This window comes from Chrysemys picta, chromosome 3 (assembly GCF_011386835.1).
Source record: "Chrysemys picta bellii isolate R12L10 chromosome 3, ASM1138683v2, whole genome shotgun sequence".
In the NCBI taxonomy this organism is placed as follows: domain Eukaryota; kingdom Metazoa; phylum Chordata; order Testudines; family Emydidae; genus Chrysemys; species Chrysemys picta.
In genome coordinates, this window is record NC_088793.1 from 88,379,386 (window position 1) to 88,399,681 (window position 20,296).

Genomic DNA, 20,296 nt, shown 5'->3' on the forward strand with positions numbered 1-20,296 from the left:
AAATGTTTAAAAAATTGCATATTGACCTTTCAACACAAAACGGGTCAAAATTATCAACATGAAATATTTTAATGTTTCCAAAATGATAGTTTTCCAGATTTTTGTTTTGTGGAGAATTTTAAAATTTCCCAAATCAGAACAAAAACAAATTTTGAAATCTCAAAACACTCCATGAAACCATTCTGCCCCCAGGTCAGTCCATAGCCTTTCACAGCTGATTCTCATTCAAAAGTGCTAGATCAAACCCATGTGTAAGTCATGTGGCACAGGATCGCACTGTGCCATTCAAGCTCCCCGTGCTAAATACCACAAGTTGTATATAGATGCAGTCAGCTGTTTCAGAGCTGTTCTGGTCTAATGGGTAAATACATATTTAGGTCTTTTTTAAAATAGTCTTTTTCTGTAAACATGCAATAATCCATATATATGTATATATATTAACACACATACACACATAGCTGCAAAAAGTCCTTCAATTAATATATCTGTAATACATATATTATACATATTAAAAGTACTCAATAATGCCAGAAAGGTGGTCTACTGATAGCACTCTAGGCTCTATAAACAGATGGCATTCCAATCTTTTTTTCTAACGAAGTACCCAAACTTACCCCTTCCATGCTGTTTGCCTCTATTATTAACTTAAATGATAAACAATCCCCAGTCTTCGTTTTCTCCTGAATTTGACTGTCCCTAGGATTTCTGCCTGCCTGATTTTCCCCTCTGCCTCAGAAAGGACCTCAAATACTTTTATACTCCTAGGTTGTCACTAATAGGACCAACCTGATCTGGCTGCCAGGGTGAATGACCAGTATAGTTATATATCTCTGAGCAGGGTCCCAGTACCTAACATCCTGTCACAGTCTGAAATGTAGGAAATCTGTACTTTAATCATGAATTTTTGTTCTCTCCCTAGACATACATTATATATAAACTCATATTTGATTTGGCATGGATAAAATTGAAACAAGGCCACAATCATTTGTCATGCCTGAGTTATATAAATCCTTGGAAAATGGTGATCATAAAGGTACCTCTGACCCTACCTTAGCAGTTGCCATCTCGATAAGGTGCCTGTCACCTAAGTAGCATCTATCTTGGAGACGCATACTTTTAAAAAGACTTCTCTTTAAGACACAGCGGTAGCCGCAATCAGCCGAACCTGCAGACGCAGCAGGTAAACAAACTGACCCGGCCCGCCAGGGTGCTTACCCTGGCGGGCTGTGGACCAAAGGTTGCTGATCCCTGGATTATGATATGCAGTGTTATTGTAGTTATGTCGGTCCCAGAATATTAGAGACACAAGATGGGTGAGGTAATATTTTTATTTATTTATTTTCGCCAAGAGAAGTTGGTCCAATACAAGATATTACTTTACCCATTTTGTCTCTGTTAGATTATTAGACATTATTGTATCTATAACCCCCTTTTTTAGTCTGAGAAAGGCACAGTCTAATGTCACTTTTTTACTGTGAGAAAAGATTCTCCACTGCTTCCACCTTGTGTAGTCATTTACATTTGTGCCAAATGAACACAAGTAGGGATAAAACACCATGCTGATTTACCCTATATTAGAATGCAAGGCCTTTCCTAACTTGTGGTTTCAGCATTCAACTCTCATACAAATTAGACACAGAAGAAGGTCTTGGGTGCAAACATGTCAGTCCATCTCCCTCACCCGTATATATGTGTGTCCTCTCATTCTTGTAATGTCAGATGTTGCCACTACCTTCAGCTTTGGGGGTGGGATGGGGGAGAGTGGCAAGATTTTTATGGGGAAATCCCATGAAACTGCTTTAACCTTATGACATGAGCTCTGACTGGAATGAAGATGAGCACAATGTACTTCACCTAACCAGTATGATGGAAGCCTTACCATAGCAGATGTTTATGCTATGCCCCAAATGTAGTTTGCTTTACTATTCTAACCTCCCTGATTAGAAGGATGTGCTGGCCACCGCTGCCCGCTGCCCCCATTGGCCTGGAGCGGCAAACCGCGGCCAGTGGGAGCTGCGATTGGCCGAACCTGCAGACGCAGCAGGTAAACAAACTGGCCCAGCCCGCCAGGGTGCTTACCCTGGTGGGCCGCGTGCCAAAGGTTGCCGATCCCTGTCATAATCCAACAGACATTTATCTTTCTCCTGGTCAATAGGCTAAATTTATTGAAGTTACACATGGGATGAAGTTGGCTCAGTATATCTTGCAAAGTAATCTTCAGCTTGCTAGAGGTACTGTGTTGGTGGAAGCTGTTACAGAACTTGGAGCAGGGCCCTTGTCTAGAAAATCTACCAGGAAGAGGGGTTTGCAGTGGTATAAGGTGCCCTGAGCTTCTTCGCCATCAGAGAATCTATAAAAAAGTCAGGACAGTCCCAAAGTGTACAACACTAGTTTGGAAGAGAACATATAACTCAGTCCCCTCTCTGCCAGCCTCTACCAGGGAGCGTCTGTGAAACCACCAGCAGAGATTAAAACTCTTCTCTCTTGGTGGAAATGCAAAGAATTAATCCAGCGGGGTGAAGGATAGCTCAGTGGTTCAAGCATTGGCCTGCTAAACCCAAGGTTGAGAATTCAATCCTTGAGGGGGCCACTTAGGGATCTAGGGCAAAAATCAGTACTTGGTCCTGCTAGTGAAGGCAGGCGACTGGACTCAAGGACCTTCTGAGGTCCCTTCCAGTTCTATGAGATAGGTATATCTGCATATATCATTATATAAAAGGGTTGATTTGGTGCAGTGGGGTGCAATTTACAATTCCCTGCATTAGCAGGTGTAAATTTAGCCCGACAATAATAAAGATTGTGGCTTGTATTATGTTTTGCTTTCCTAGCATATTTTGGAGTTGAACTATTAAAAACCCTAATATTCTTAAAGAAAGCACTCCCGGAAGTAACATATTATAGTAATGCATGCACAAAAATTACTCTGTGGAGAATGGTGTATTGGTAGTTGTGTTAAAATTGGAATGACAGGTACACTTGACTGTAATGCCAAACTGCCTTAATACATTTACACACTACAATTAGGGCAGTACAGTACACTGAAAAGTATATATATGTAGATCAATACAACTTCATTCCTTTAAAAAGACTATATAATCAAAACAGTTAGTTTCACTATTGAGGCCATTGAACCTTCTATAATGACAGATCTATGCCAGCCAATTCATGTGGAATATTGGGGAACTGTATAAAAATAATGATTTTTGCTATTAAAAATTGACTTGTTTGTTACTAACAGTAACTAAAGCTTGCAGTGCTGAATTAGTAGTTAACATGAATAAATGTTGTGGAGAAGGAGAAACTTATTTTTGTCCTGGCAAAAGCATCAGAAAACTATTAGAATCAGTAAAATATTTTATCCAGAACTGAGAAGGTTTTGCTGTTTCTCGTGGAAACTATTTTGCAGCTGCTGACCATTTGTCTGAATTAACAACAGACCTTTATTTCTCCTTGGTTTGACAGAGTATATATGCTGGATTGCTCTGCAGGGTTTTTCGATGCATCGTGGCAGTACATGCAAATGTCAATTTTTTTTTTTTCCTTTTAGTAGAGCTGGTCAAATAGTATTTGTCAAATACTATTCAGTGAATTTTGAATGTTTTTAACGTTACAAAACATTCACAAACCAGTTCCATTAACTGTAACTTTACTTTATTTAACTATTGTTTTTCTGTGATGTTCACACAATAGGCAACCTGTGGATTATTTGTGAAGTATCCGATATTGGCGATTGGTATTCAAACTTTAAAAATAGTCCCAAGACTTTCCCACTTACCTTTTCTATTGACCAGCTGCACCACTGTTAGCAACATAGGGAGCTCTACAGCAGACATCTCTCCAGCCATAGTTAGAAATGTGCTCAGAACAGAGGAGTCTAATTGACACAGTTCTGAGAAAGGCTGATGGTGCACTAGAGCTGGCTACTTTAGGGTCCAATGTTGCTAACACTGATTCAGCTGAAGTGGTTTTAGTGTCGGTGGGAAGTTGGGGGAAATATTCTGTAGTGTAGATAAAGCTACTGTGACAAGGACACCCTTCTCCCATACTGCCACATGATCAATGCCCACAATATAAGGGGACTGGCCTTATCAAAATTGGGTAGAACACACTGTAGAAGAGTCAACTCACCACTGGCATGTCCCTTTGAGGTTGGGCATTGCATAGGAGAATCTCCTCATGGTGCATCTTACTTACAGTTGCACTGGTCCTGCTTTGTTCCACTTCTTCTCATGACTCAGCCTTCCAGCCAGGTTGTGCTTCAGCCCTACTCCTTCCAGGGTAACAGAAGGTCCAACAGTCCAGGGTCCTTTCAAAAGGTCTTTGGCCCTCACTGTGCCTCCCTCCATGATCCTTTCACCCTTCTCTCAGGGCTCTTAGTCATCTTTATCCCCTTCTATCATGGATCTTCACACCTCCTTCCCAGTGGCTGATAGGGAGACCCAGGTCCTCCCACTCTACAGGGTTCCAGTCCAGGAACCCTATAACTAGGGCCAGCTCCAGGGATTTTGCTGCCCCAAGCAGCAAAAAAAAAAAAAAAAAAAAGGCGCAATCACGATCAGCTCTACCGCCGCCGCTTCAGTCTTCAGCGGCAATTTGGCAGCAGGTCCTTCGCTCCGAGAGGGACTGAGGGACCCGCTGCCGAATTGCCGCCGAAGAGCTGGATGTGGCGCCCCTTTCCGTTGGCCGCCCCAAGCACCTGCTTGCTGGGCTGGTGCCTGGAGCTGGCCCTGCCTATAACTAGCAGACAAGGTCTGCTCCTTCAGACTCCTTGCTGTTGCCTCTTTAGTCTTCTTCTTACCATAAGCTGCCAGCAGGCCTCTCCCACAGTCTTTCTAAGTTAATTCTTCTTTCAGGGCCAGGACACACATGGCTCTTCCCTGGAATCCCTCCCCGTTACATCTCAAACTACAAATACAAGCTTAAATCAACTTCTGCTCTTCTTGGTCTTGACCTTTTGTGCCTCTCAAGTTCCCCTTGCTCCATTCATCCACTTAATACCTCCCAGGGCTTGGAACTCCAGATCCTGCCCTTTTATTAGGGTTCCTCATCACCAGAGCCTGCTCCACATCTCTCCAGGCCTCCTGCCAGACTCCTCTAATTAGGAGAGGATCTCAGGGCCAGCTTTTCCCTGGACTTCCTTCTGAACCCTCCCACTCTCTCCATTCTCTGTGCCAAGAGAAGGACTGCAGCATTCTTCCCTCTCTCCCTGCAGCCCCCTTCTAATCTGTGATTCCCTTCTTTAGTCACTACTCAGCTCCTCCGCAAGCTCGTTTTCATCTTTAATTAGGCCTGGCACACCCTCCAGGTGCAGCTAAGGGGGTTAATTGGCCTCTCAGATCCACAGTAGCAAAGGGTATACACTACAACATGCACACATATTTACTATTAACTCCATGCACTCAAAACATCCAGGCCACCTCCACAGTAGCACCACTGCACAGATACACATGAGCTCAAATACAGTGTCATAGCTCTGCAATATCAGATATAGAACTAGGGGCCAAATCCTAGGCGTCCTGTTCTGTTTAAACAGCAGAGTATTCCCTCAGCCAGGGGAATTCCCAGGTGGCACAGAGGTGTGTGTATGGGGTGTGGCTGAGCTAAAGATGTTGTCAATCCCTGGCTACCGAAGTAGCCACTTGGCTACTCTTAATTGTGCCCCAGCTGGCCACAGGAGACAGGTATATAGCCACATTTAGATCCATCACCTCCAGGCTAGAAGGTGGAAAATTAAGTTGGTTTAACTAAGTTGGTCAGGGGTGTGAAAAATCAACACCCCTAAGCGGCACAGTGAAGCCAACCTAAGTCCCCATGTAGACAGAGTTAGGTTGACAGAAGAATTCTGTGCCACTGTAGCATTTAAAGTGTAGATAAGCCTTAAGTCTGAAGTTAAAGGTATCACCACTATTGTGAAACATACAGATCAACCAGACCCATCTGCGTGCTTGGCCAGTGGCACCTGGGCCCCTCAACATCATATTGGGCCTACCCTGTGCAGCACCAACGTCATAGATTTCTTGAAAGAGAAGAAATAGAAGGGCCTGAGCATAGTAAGACACAAAGCCAGACCTCAAATAAATACTTTGGGCCTGTATCTTCATTCTCCACTGGTCAGCACCTTGTTTGGTCATGTACAACTGTGCAAAGTGAGTGTTTAACACCATTAAACAAAATTCTCTACTTACATGGATTTTAGCATTCTGTGACTACACAAGGGGCAGGGCACTGGAGAATCAAGCACCTGGCCTCAGGCATTAAAATACATTAAACAAATGGCTATTGTGCGTATAGTAATTGTTGTATAGACCCGGGGTCGGAAACCTTTCAGAAGTGGTGTGCCGAGTCTTCATTTATTCACTCCAATTTAAGGTTTCGCGTGCCAGTAATACATTTTAATGTTTTTAGACGCTCTCTTTCTATAAGTCTATAATATATAACTAAACTATTGTTGTATGTAAAGTAAATAAGGTTTTAAAAATGTTTAAGAAGCTTCATTTAAAATTAAATTAAAATGCAGACACCCCCCCCCCCGGACCGGTGGCCAGGACCCGGGCAGTGTGAGTGCCACTGAAAATCAGCTCGCGTGCCGCCTTCGGCACACGTGCCATAGGTTGCCTACCCCTGGTATAGACAAACAGCTAGTATTGCAAGCTAACAGGATTCCAACCAACCAACATTTTGTTGCAGTGTCTTTTTGACTAGTATAGACTGGACACAGACAGGCTCATGGTCTCTCCCACACCTATTTCCGATATTGACTTACTTTTCACTCATCTTTCCTTTTTTCTTCCTCTACCCACCTTTGCCAAACTTTCTGATCTCTTTTTCTCTCTCTGAATTTGCTGTATGGAGCCATGCGGGTCCTGCTAAGTAATGTTATGCTTTAGACCAAGAGTTGTCAGTGCAAACTAGTGTCTCTCAGCCCAAGTGATTCTAACAGCTCATCAGCAAACTATGTAACAGTCCAAGACGTAACTGGAAGGCTCCAAACACTACTTCTGAGGGGTGTGCCAAGGAGCCAGATGCTGCAGGAAAAACATCTGGAGCTTTTAATTGCATTTAAGAAAGAGGAGGAGGAGGAAAACTATGATGTGGTAAAAAAAATGGCCCACAGCATAGTTTTAGGAATAATGACAAACATTTAAAATATTTTCTTATTTAAAATACTGTAAAAATGTAAGGATCCAACACTTTTAACTCTACACTCAGAGATGATAGCTGATGGGTAAAAAAGATACACAATGGCCAGAGGAAGTATTGAAGACTCTGAAAACTTTCCAAGGATGACAGCTTAGACCTCTGTAAGAGTTTCTCAGAGATCCTTATTTAAAGAAGAAAATCTTTTTTATACTTCAGCAAAGAATATGCTTCCACAAGGAGGGGAGTAAAGGTTCAGTACAAGGTGAAGCAACCAACTGGAGTTGTCACTTTGGTGACTATATATATATAATGACTTGGCTATTGTGAATAGAAAGCAATTTGTCCCATGAACCAGAAAGAAACTTAAAATATCCTCTTCAGTATTATCAAATATATCTTCCTTCAAGAAATGAACTACAAGAGATTTGCCTTTCTAAAGTGTTTTTTTTTCTTCTTTGATCACTGTAATACAGTTAAATGGCAGTAAAGCATGTCATATTCAGAATGGCAAACATATTTTTACTCTTAGGAATCAGTTTTCTCCAGCAGTAAAATTATCTACAGCACCTTTTTATTACTTAATTATTTCAGTAGCAACTCTCCTTGCTATTACAAACTGCATTACTGCCAAATTCTTTTCTTCTCTACACAACAATTTCATTTAAATTTAAACCTGTAAACAAACAAAGTGGATAGAACTGTCCAATTTTCTGTTCTAATACTGCTCCAGTAAGCACTACATAATGCTTCTCAGATGGAAGCCTGCTCCTCAAATAAAAGACAGCAAGCAAGAGTCAGATTTTTAAAGGTGTTCAGATGCCTAAAGATTCTGAAAAAACACCTATTGGGATTTCCAAAAGCGCCTAGGTACTTTATCACCATTGAAATCAACAGCAGGTACCTAGGTGCTTTTGAAAATCCCACTAGGCACTTATCTGCATCTTTAGGCACCAAAAAGCCTTGGAAAATCTGGCCCAAAACTGCTCCACTGTAGTTCATAAACTGAATTAGCAGCACTATCAAAAACATTAAGTTGTTGAAAAAAGTAGACAAGGGCCAGATCCTCAGCTGGTGTAATTCACAGTAGCTCCATGAACTGAAGTGGAACCAAGCAAACTTACACCTTCTGAAGGTCTGACCTTATATGAATGTGGTGTCCATCTATGTTTTAATTAACAGTGGCTGTTAGTTAAATTCATTTGTAACTCCCCTGTGTTATAATTTGTTTTGGTGCAGCTATGCTTTAGAGTTTTAGAATAGGGCATTTTTTTATAACCCTCTTGTAAAGTTGTTTTGCTCCATCCACAGAGACTGGGTTCACCAGTGCTTTAACATGGTTGAGCTGCACTCCAATTTAAAAAAGTGTTAAGTTTTGTTATTTTCATAGTGTAGACAAGGCTTAACTGTCTCCTCAGACTGTGCTCAAACATTACAAAATTGAGATGACAAACGCTTAGAAAATAAAATTCAATGTCACAAAAATGTATTCCTTGACTAATAGACGAATCATCATCACTAGAACACTAGTGGTGACAGATTCACTTCTACTGAAAAATTCTGATGCAGCACTTTGTGCTTGCTGTACCTGCTCCCACTTTATAAGAACACGGCTATCAGTTTGGCGAGTACAGAAGAAGTGAAGTGTAAAAGGATGTTTAAAGCTAACCACACTTTTAAGGAGTTTATTTTTAAAAAATCAAGTTTGTTTGTGTGTGTGTAGATGCAGTACCCCTGAAATGTGCATGATCAACAGACCTGGACTGAAATCAGGGGCGGCTCCATACACCAGCGTACCAAGCGTGTGCCTGGGGTGGCAAGCCGCGGGGAGGTGGCCTGCCGGTTGCTGTGAGGGTGGCAGTCAGGCTGCCTTTGGTGGCATGCCTGCGGGAGGTCCGCCGGTCCCGCGGCTTCGGCGGCAATTCAACGGCGGGTACACCGAAGGCGCGGGACTGGCGGACCTCCCGCAGGCACGCCGCCGAATCCGCGTTACCAGCGGACCTTCCGCGGGCACGTCACCGAAGGCTGCCTCACCACTGTGCTTGGGGCAGCAAAATACATAGAGCCGCCCCTGACTGAAATCCTCTGTTTATCTACAACAGGTACAGCCTGGCAGCAGCTACATGAGCAGTGCCCTTCCAATGTGCCCGAACCTTGATTTGAAGGGAGGCAGTAGCTGAATCTTCATAGCAATCATTGGCCAAGGACGCCAATTAACGCTGATGGTGAGTTTTGCCATGTTAATACATGGTCCATTTGGAACTGGAGTAAGACCACCCATGAGCTACTGAAGAGCTCCCAGATGGTACAAATCTTGCTAATTATTGATTTGAAACTGGGTTACAGCTAGTATAGTCCTATAGACCTTTTGCTTGTCTATATTCCTATTTCAATGGCTTTGTCACTCTTTCTGTGAAGAATACAAAAAACTAAACTGTGTTTTCCAACCACAGGGGTCCTCCCCCATTGGCAAGAGTTTGCTTATTTCTGGTGACATGAGAAGGAATTATGGTTATCAAATATTTGTGAAAGTTGAGGCAAGTCTGCTAACATCCTGGTTCATATTCAGTAGCAATTGCTATGTCAACATGCTCTTGTAATGCTCGGGACACCTGTGCACTCTCTTGTATCGATTCATTAAAGGAATAGTGTTTAACAGACTCAAACAGCATCTGCGTGCTCAGAGAACTGAATGTAAATAAGTGTGTTATTTACTACTATCTATATCAGTGTTAACAAAAATGATGATTAAATGTCTCGACATTTCCTACTGTTTTTATGTTTCCTTCTTTCCACTGACAGTCACCACCTCTCCCCTCCCATACTGCCCAGAAAATGCTTTGCAACCAAACAGCAGAATTCTAGTCCAGTTACCAGCCCCACAAGAACCCCTCTGCCAATATCTAGGCTAAAGACCCTCTTCCAATCCCACTCTGTTTTTCCCCATGCCCCATACCCCTCCAAAGCTTGCACTCCTGCATACACTTGCTAACCTCACCTCTGTATCACTCCCATACCCAGATCTGTCGCCTTTATCACCTCCCCAGAAAACTAAAAAGTCTGATCAGTCTCCCTCCATCCCAGCTCATTTCTGAGGAACTTTCCCATCACCATGAGAAGATCCTCTTTTGTGGGGATTGAGGGGAAATAAGGGTTGTGGGGCAGGTCAAGGGCCTTCTCTTCCCTTCTATCCCAATGGCATTGGAAGGTTAGTAGGACAATTCATACGCACACTTGGTCGCAGCAGCAATTTTTTTGGTTCCCCAACGGACCTATACAACCAGTAATTCAAGAATTCATGTCTCTACTTTCACTGCAGCGGAACAGGAAGTGCTTCTGATATGGACAGTCTGTGTGCAGTCACTAGGTTCACACATGTATGAGAATGTGAGGGAGAATGTGTGTCCCCCTGCTGCAGCAGGGAAATGACAAGAGAAGATATATTTTTAGGCAAAGAAAGTATAAGAAAGAACCAACTTGGTGAAATGAAAGGAAGATTAAAAAACACTAAAAACAAAAACCTACATTTACAACTAACCTTATTGACCATGTCCCTTCAAATACCATGGGGGGAAAAAAGAATGAATAAGCACCACTCTGATATTTCATTATGTGATTTAATCAAGATCAGGACCCTATTGTGCTAGGTGCAGTACAAACACATACAAAGACACAATCCCTGCCCCCGAGAGCTTTCAATCAAAGCCTCCCCATTGAGGATAGCATCCCTATTTGAAAAATTGCTTAGTCAGTAAGACTTTAAGCAAGTGCTTAATGTTCAGCACATACTGAGTGTTTTCGTGGATTGGGGCCTGCAGATGAATAAAATTTTGAAAAGCACCTTTTTGACTTAGGCTCCTAAATCACTTTGGGGCTTTTGAAAAATAAATTGCCCTATATCTCTTGAAGTATGGCACCAAAACCAGTCTTTAGTAAGGGCCAAATTTTGCTCTCAGTTATGCCTATTTGAATACAGAGTAAATCCACTCATTCGGGATTCATAGCAGCATAACTGAGAGCAAAATTTGGCCCTTAGAATGGAATTTAGCTGTCTTTAGCACCGAAAGGTAGTCTACTCAAAATGTGTCATTCATTATAAAGCTATATGAGTGAACTAAAAGGAGTGTTGCTTATACCTTAGAGAAAAATATGCCTGAAATATTATACCAGTGTGTGAACATTAGCAATGTTTTGAATAACAAATTCAATAAATGTGAAATACGTTTCAAAAACATTGTTACATCCGTCTAATCCTTGTCAGAGGGAAAATGTGGGAACAGAAATCTGACATCCTGATTCTAATATGAAACCACTTCAAGACAGACATCAGCAAATATATGTGCAGTTAATCTCCCATCTAGGAAAATGAAAGCATGAGAACAAACACTAACTTCTCTCATAGACAGCTGACATTGGTGTAAATCACTTGCACATTAGTATGTTATTTTCATTTAGAATTATGTACTAAGCTATTTATATAGCCTAGGATTCCTGCTCAAATCTATTTAACAGAAATATCCATGAGCTTTACCACTCTCCAGAAATACAGTACAATGGAATTATTCTAGTGCTGCAAAATGGCCCACTCTTGCTATACAAATCACTTCAGCAGGCACTAAATCTGACTGCAGAAGAAAAAGCTTGTGAAAAGAACTATCCTTCGCATAACTCAGGCTCACAAAGATTTATCAAATTAATGGAAGGAAGGAAGGAAGAAAAAGTGGACGAGCTTCTGGAACAAAGATAAAAATCTCTGGCTTTCACACAGTTAAAAATAAGTCAGCTCTTATTTGCAGTTATTAGGTGCCTTTGATTGATGCTCTGGAGTTCCCAGTTGTAAAGGGGAGCAGAATCTAGACTAGGAGGACAACTGGTCTCAGTTACACTAGTCACTAGTGTAAATCTGTTGAGATCAATGGAATTATCCCCAGATTTACAGCAAAGTCACATCAGTCTGGCTCTAAATGTTTGTTACAAAAGGAGGTGTTTCTTTCCCACTTATTGTAACGTATGTCTGTAAATGGCTGCTATGCTTAGAGAGATACTGACCAACTTATTTTGTTAAAACAGAGTGGTTGGACAGCAGAGTTTTTTAAAAAGTTTTCAATTGCATCTGTGTATTTAAATGTCCCTGAAACCACTAGTTAGCTGCATGTCTCAACCCTTGTGAAAGGAGGACAGTGGTCAAGTGCTCCAATGTACTGGCCTATCTCCACTACTCTGGGCCCTACAGAGGTCTCTCTTTAGGTACAGTGTTTGAGCTGGAGGAGAGGAAGCAGGCAGGCCAAGGAGAACACTGAACTCCTCTAGCCCCATAGAGACTCCTGGAAAGATGGGATAGGCTGGACCTTTTCTCCTGAGGTCCCCCATCTGGGTGGTATGGGGCAGCTACAGGTAAGAAGTTGGGGAGGCACAGGGGCTAGAGCTGGTGGAGAGGCCCAGGACCTCTATGTCTGCCCTCTTGCAGATTCCCTAGGATTCATGCTGATCCCTAAAGATCCATAGGGCTTGGGTGTGCCTACACTCACCTAATTCTAGGGTGAGCAGAAACTGGAGTGACTGAAGAGTGACTCAGAGGGGATCCTCACGCAGACTTCACAGCTTTGATACCCCTCCCACAGGTATTGCCATGGGAAGGGATAATTCAGGCCAAAATTATTGGGAAGGATGTGTATCTGCTCCATTACAATGTCAGAGTTAGCCTCAAATGAAAATAACACCTTCTATAGAGCCTTGTCTTGACTAGGGAATTCACAATTATGTAAATGCCACTGCACGTGACCTACCCAATAACTTCCCCTAGGAAGACACAGGGAAGGCCCTGTCTTTCAGGAGTACAGCATAGCACATCTATAAATGAAGTCTGGACATCTTTCAAAATAGATGCTTTAGCTCAACCAGAAGTATGGGTTTGATGCAGGAATCACTGGATGAGATGCTATGGCTTGTGTCAAGCAACTAAGTGAACACAACAGTCTCTTCTGGCCCTAAATTCTATTATTTTTCACTAGGAGTTTGCACAGGTGATCATATTGTAGTGTAGATCCTTGTTGCCCAGGCTAGAAGTTCCTCACTTGCTATAACCACCCCCTCTCACTTCCTTTCCGTGTTTCACTGTCTTCTATTCTCTTTGCTCCCTCCTCCTCTTCAGTTTTCATCTCCTACAGATTGATAAATTATTAACTGAACATTGTTTCATAGAGTTTAAGGCCAGATGGGACTTTAGGTTAGATCCTCAAGTCTAACCTCTTGTCACAAGCAATGAAATTTCACCCATATACCTCTATATTTAGCTCAATGAGAACAGGACCTATGCCTAAGGTCCCTGCAATGGCAGGACATTGATTAGGTGAAATAAGCCTCGATGGTCTTAGGAGGCAATCTGTACTCCATGCTTCAGAGGAAGGTGAAAAAATCCCAAGGTCCTGGCCAATCTGACCTGAGGGGAACTTTCCTCTCAACGCCAAATCTGGTAACCTGTTTGACCCTGAATATGTGAGCAAGGCACACCAGCCAAGCACCTAATAAAGAGGATTCTCACTACTACCTCAGAGCACTGGTCCACCTTGCCCAATGTCCCATCTCCAGCTGTGGCCAATCCCCAATGCTTGAAGGGAAGGCAACTCCTCTCCGGCAAATACATCTGGTCAACTGCATACTGGGGGAAGGGGTAAACCCTTCCTGACCCCTTCAGCTGCCCAGCTAAAGCCCTAAAGCATGAGATTTAATTCCAAACATGGTTTTAACACAACTGCAAGGAAGGGAATGAACAAGGGGATTGATAGATTAGCAGATTCTAAGGCCAGAACAGCCAGGCCACCACAAACCATTCAACCCAACCCACTGCTCACACAGGTGATAGAATTTCTCCCAGAACCTGTATTAAAGCATGTCTTTTAGAAAACGATCTAATCTCGTTTTAAAGGCTCGGAGTGATAGCAAGTCCACCACCTCCCCTGCTAAGCTGTTTCAATGTTTAATTACCCTCTGGCAGAAAATTGCATCTTATTTCAAGGTTGAATTAACCTGTACCATGTAAAATAAGCGATCTCACCCTCATTTGGTTATTATCTATTGTTTTCCTAAATAATAGCAAACATATTGGGGCATATTAAAATTTTAAATGTTTCCCATTAAAGTTTTCCACCCAGTGTACAATATATTGCTACATTGGGTCATCTGCAATTTATGCTTAGTTTGAGCTACAGTTCAACATGATACAATTTTTTATACTTGCACTGCAGGATCCTACTTCCAGTTCACAGGTTCCAGGGCACCTATGGTATACACCAGTGGTTCTCATACTGTGGGCTGGGCCCCCAAAGTGAGTCACAACCCCATTTTAATGGAGTCATCGGGGCTGTCATTAGAATTGCTGGGGCCCAGGGCTGAAGCCCAAGCCCAAACCCCACCGCCTGGGGCCCAAGCCAAAGCCCAAATGCTTCAGCCCCGGGTGGTGGGGCTCTGGTTACAGGCCCCCCACCTGGGGCTGAAGCTCTTGGGCTTTGGCCCCCTGCTCAGGGTGGTGGGGCTCGGGCTTTGCCCTACCCAGGGCAACAGGGCTTGGGCAGACTCAGGATTCGGTCTCCGCTCCTGGGGTCATGTAGTAATTTTTGTTGTCAGAAGGGGGTTGCGGTGCAATGAAGTTTGAGAACCCCTGGTGTACACTCTGGGCTCAATAGAGCCCCTTAGACCACTCTTATGGTACAAAGGGGACAATAGTTGGCTTAAACAGCGAGCCGTGGATTCCTCTGGTGTAGGAGCCATAGCCAAACCTATGCAAGCCCTCTTCTAAACCTGTATGTACCGGGGGAACTGTAATGGAGTGGCCTGTCCCTTGAAGGGGCAGAGGCCTGGAGCTGGCCAGACTTGAACAATTAACCCTGCCTGCCACATCTGGAATGGGATGTGAGGGTTTAATTAGTAGAACCAGCTGGGTATGGAGGACCTGATTCTCCTATAAAAGCAGCAGGAAGCTGCAGGCAAGGAATGCAGTACTCAGAGAAAGAAAGTGGAGCTAGAGTGAGACTTCAGTAGAGGCCTGACAAACAGGAAATGGGTGCTGGGAGTGAGTAGGCACCAGCAGGAGACCCTAAGGGGTTGCATGGGAATTGACTGCTGTGAGTAAGTAGGCTCCAGTCAGGGGAAAAGCCTCAGGTAGAGAAGGCCTGAGAATCCCCCCACCAGGAATGACTGGGAGTATGGACTTGATGGGGATGTTCAGAACTTTGTTTTGGGATTGATTTTGTTGTTTTAATAAATCCAGTCCAAGGGGGTGAGGGGTGTTGCTGAACCAAAGAAGAGCTGATTGATAGTTTGATTTAAGGAGCCCTGAGCAGAATAGGGAAACTGAGGAAGGACACCTGCAGAGCTACCTCAGGCCACAGAGAGGTGCTCTGGAGGCAGCCATCCCATTGATAGGGACAGAACTGTTGTGCACTGCACTGAACAATTCCCCACTGGTGGATGGCCCTGTGAGGGCTAGGGCAGCTGGAGCAGAGTGCAGAGTAGCCTAAAGTCTGCTCTAATCTACACAGTGAGCCAAGCCACAAGGGATCTGTGGAGGAGGAGGGGACTGAGGGACCATGCTGAGAAAGAAGAGGGGTCATGAGGGATGAGAACAAATACTGCTCCTCTACTTGTGCTGCACCCAGCAATGACTGGGTGCATCAGAGGACTGAGCCCTGTGTCTAAACTTGCACCACTCTGACATTCTATCTTCAGCATTTTGTCCACTGTGAACAACTGACAGACAGTGGTGGGTTCAATGATAAAACCTGAGTCACTCGGAGTCAGAGAATATTAGATTCAGTTATGACACAGCTGATCAAATACACACCTTATCTGGCGCCTGGACAAGAGAAGATTCAGAGGCTTTCAGCTTGTACTGCTGTACAGATATTTGGTGCTGACACAGGAGCTGTCAAGCAAGATGAATTAAGTCAGAATTAGATTTAGGCTTGGATTTTCAGAGCCACCTAGGGAATGTGGACACCCAGTTCCCATTTATGTACTCAAAGTGCTTAGGTAGCAAGGAGATCTCAGTGTCAGAGTCCTGACGGAGCTCCCCTTCGTGGATGCTCATGAGGACCAATGCCCCCAAGTCTCCCCAGTAGCGTAAATCCACCTTCCCCAGATCTCCACCCTTATGGCTGCTCCAGTTTACAGTTTGTCCCTTCAGGACAAGTGCTGGTTGAAGCAAGTAACACAGACTTTGCAGAGGGATTTCTAAACCAAACTCTTTACCTCATAGACAAATCACTAGAGACACACAGCTCTGGGCAAAATAATAAATATCTGTACACAATTCCTTTTCTGGCTATGTCTACGCTGCAGTAACAGACCTATGGAACAGCCATAGCTGGCCCAGGTCAAATGATTTAGGTTTGCAGGGCTCGGGCTATTGGGCTATAATATTAAAGTTGTAAATGTTCAGGTCAGGCTGCCGCCTGGGCTCTGAAACCGCATGCAGGGTGAGGGTCTCCAAGCCTAGGCTCCAGCCAGAGCCCAAAGGGCTACACTGCTGTTTTAAGCTCTGCAGCCTGAGCCAGCTGACCTGGGCTCTGAGATTTCGTGCAGTGGGTTTTTCAATTGCAATGTAGACATACCCTCTGAGTCCTCACCACTTTTGAGTAGCCTTTGGGTTTTAGTGAGTGCCTTCAGGGGTCCCAGGACCCTATTTCTCTTTCCTTCCTCCAACATAGTCTTGCCTTGTTCTGTCTGGAGACCCAGCCACTAAGAGCAGGCTTTGTCCTTTTACAACTTCCAGCCCCCTCTGGCAGGTAACCCTTTTGGTCAGCCTCAAAACTGCCATCACGTGACCCATTGTTTGGTTACCACTGTTGTGATTTTTGGACCTAAAAGTTTACCTTAAGTCCAATTGTAAAAAGTGTGTGAAAATTAATAAGCTGTTACACTAAACTGTACCAACAAATGTTAATGGAAAATAGGTCAAGTTATTTTCAATAGTAAATGATACTGTTCATGAAAACCAGACAAAAACTGAATTAGTCCAAACAAAAAGGGGCTGCTCATATGGTTCAATGACTGTTGAAATCACTGTTGGTAAAAACAGAAGAGATGGAGCCACAAATTAATGAACTAAAATTGGTGTGGCAAATATTAGGCCTAACTGGTGGACAAAATAATGAGGGGATGAACTGAGTTGCCCTCTTTTCCCCTTTTTGGGGTTCTTAAAAAGAGATTTAAAAAGAGACACAGCTCATCTTTCCTGACGCCAACACAGAAGGAGCAGACGAGACTGAAAGACTTTCTTCCTGAGAGGAAAGCCATTAGACCTTGCTTTTGTTTAAGGAACTTTGTTTTTCTTAAAAAATCATCATGATGACATCCTCTTCTCAGCCTGTCAGTGGGGATACCCAATTGCCAGCACCACAGAGACATATAAGATCCTGTTCTGTCTGCCTTCCTTTTGTATTACTTTTATGCTTCCCCTATACCTTCCTCCTATCCTCTCTCTCACTCTCTCAGCATTTGATCAAATTCTTGAAATCAATTGCACTGCATCAGCATAGCACTGAGATGACCACAATCCTGCCCTGTCTAAGGAGAAAAGACCCAACCACATGATGTCCCTTACCAGAATGTGAAATAGGGTCCAAGCAACAGGTGTCATGGTTGACAAAGCATCCATTTGTAATGGACCCAGCCATTCCAAAAAGTGTTCCTAAAAGTCTTATTTCCCCCATCTTTTATATCCTGTTTCTCCTCCACCTTGTGTCTGTCTGCCTGCATGTTAAAAACAGAAGTAAATACCCTTGATACATCAGGACCCAGTGTAAAATTAACCATTTCCTTTTCACTAAAAAGGTTGCTTAAACAAAAAAGACTGATGGTTTGCCTCCAAAAAAAACCTGACTTTAATAAGTTCTAATTAAGTTTGCAATTCCAGTTGCAGTACAAATACTTGTTTTAATTTCTTGTTCTCGCTTGTGTTTGATCAATAAACTTTCTACTTTAGAATGAATGCTTTTGGGTGTTTGCCAAGAAACTGAGTAAACCATGCCTCTGTAGAATAAAATCCTGAACTTAAGTATCATTGTTTTAATGTTGGACAGTGAAAGAGTTTATAAACACCTATAACTCTTTCAGCCCTTGAGATCAATATACCACCAGTCACCTCAAATCCAGACTGGGGGGGGGTGGAGATTTATTGCAGCTTTGGCCACACTTTAGCATCAGAGTCCAATACACGGGAGGGGGCAAACTCAGAGTCAGGTTACCACAAGATCAGTAGGAGCAGGTATTGCAGTGGGAGCACTCCTGAGCTGGGGGAACCCAGTTGCATAGACAACTTCCTTTTCCTGTGCTTGGATTAAATAAAGGCTGGGGACCAATCAGGATTCCCAGGGTTCCACCAATCAGATCCCAGGACTGGAGTCTTCTGTCAGAGTTCAGCTGGTATTATAGCATCTTTTAGAAGGTCACTGGGTGGCAGGTTGGGATACTCTAGCTCCTAAGAGTGCCATGGACCAGCATTCAAGACCTGCAGTCCCTGATACTTGGTCATCCTGCAACCAATGTTACTGCAAGTCCCTAAAGCCAGAGGTGTAGGTGGCAACCTAACAGGGATTTGTGGGTAAGTGAAACTATTTGAGGGAGAAACAGAATGTTATGGTAGAGCTAACTAAGCAAGCTCAGAAGAAATGAGCTACTTCTTCTGATGGTGAAAGATCTCTTCTCTGATCCAGGTATGTAACCCCCATCAGCCTTAACAGGAAATAGAATTAAGGATTAGAGCAAGATCTTGAATTGTAGTGGTCAGAGATGGAGAAAATCTGTTACATGTATCCATCCTCCTGGAAGTAAAGGGTAGGAGGTTTTTTTGTAATAAATTAATGCAGAAGGCAAAAGAAACAGAGATCAAAGAAACTACACAGAGAAGCTGCTCAGAAAATATCCAGTAATAAAAAGACATGCAAACAAATAAAAAAGTAAAATAAGATTATGACCCAAACCTAAAAAATCAGGAGGTTCAAAGTTAAATTGATCAGTCCAGCCTATTTATTAATGTACAGCGTTAGGGCAACCAACTCTCAGTTAAGGATGGAGAGTAACTATGGACTTGTAAAATTCTGGCTTATAGGAGAGGAATTTTAATATTACTTAAACACAGCACTTTTTCATTGTTAATTCCATTTTTATTTCTCATAGAAAGTTGGATGTGTATTAGTAGTAAATCTTTAATATAATGGAACTGTGCATTTGGAATTTTATTAGAACACATTTACCGTGTTAAATATGTCTTTTGATCTGCATCTTTGAAACACTGGTGTCGTCCATATTAATTACACAATGAACTGCAATTATTGCACTGTATTATTTTAGCCAAGCTATGACTGAATACCAAATAGAAATATGGTAAAATGCAAAAATGGAAGCTGAGTTTTCATTTCTTACTCAGCTTTAGGTTTTCATTTCTAAGTACAGAAAGCACACAGATTACATTTGAATGAGTTGCTTTTTTAACTTTTTACATTTTAAGTGAAAACTAGTTTATTCTCTAAGAGCCTAATCCCAAACCCTTTGAAATCAATGGAATGACTCTCACTGACTTCAAAGGGCTTCGAAAAGAGCCCTCAGGCCCAAATCCTCCCTTTCAGCACACACCCTGCGTGTTGGGTTGTGCCCTGGGAGCCAGCAGAAAGGATTCCGCTCCTATAAGCCATGAACTCACAGCTGTCACAGCTCAGTGATTGCAGCAGTCCTTGTGGTCCTAACATGCCCCCACACAGGGAGCCATCATGGAGTCAAGCACTGCACAGGAAGTGCTTAAGCTTAATTAGTAATATATATATTACACACACACAAACTATACTGAAAGAACATTATTAATGTTGCAAAGTCAAGTTCATTCCTTGAAGGAAGATATTTCATATTTCTCATAATGCTGAAGAGGATACTCTAGGAGGTTTTTTTTCTATTTCATGTCACAAGCTGCTTTCCATTCACCATAGTCAATTCATAATATATATCATCTAGAAAAAGAGAACCCCTCAAGGTGATGGGATACTGTCAGGAACTCAGCTGCCTCTGGGCTTGGTTGTCTTGCTAGGCACTAAGTGACTTTGCTCCCTGATTGGTTAGAAAAGCCATCAGATCACCATTTTAGCCCTTGAGCAGGAGCAGAACAGTGGCT

At 42.9% G+C, this 20,296-nt stretch overlaps 1 long non-coding RNA gene across 2 annotated transcripts in view; it reads right to left on the minus strand.

The window, feature by feature from the left end:
- The window catches only part of LOC101948928 (uncharacterized), a 145,398-nt gene that overhangs the window by 88,514 nt on the left and 36,588 nt on the right, over nucleotides 1–20,296 (minus strand). For both annotated transcript variants that reach the window (XR_002888286.3, XR_010599581.1), the window contains exon 2: nucleotides 15,977–16,057. This is a non-coding gene — a long non-coding RNA (uncharacterized LOC101948928). The remainder of the gene's footprint in view (nucleotides 1–15,976; nucleotides 16,058–20,296) is intronic.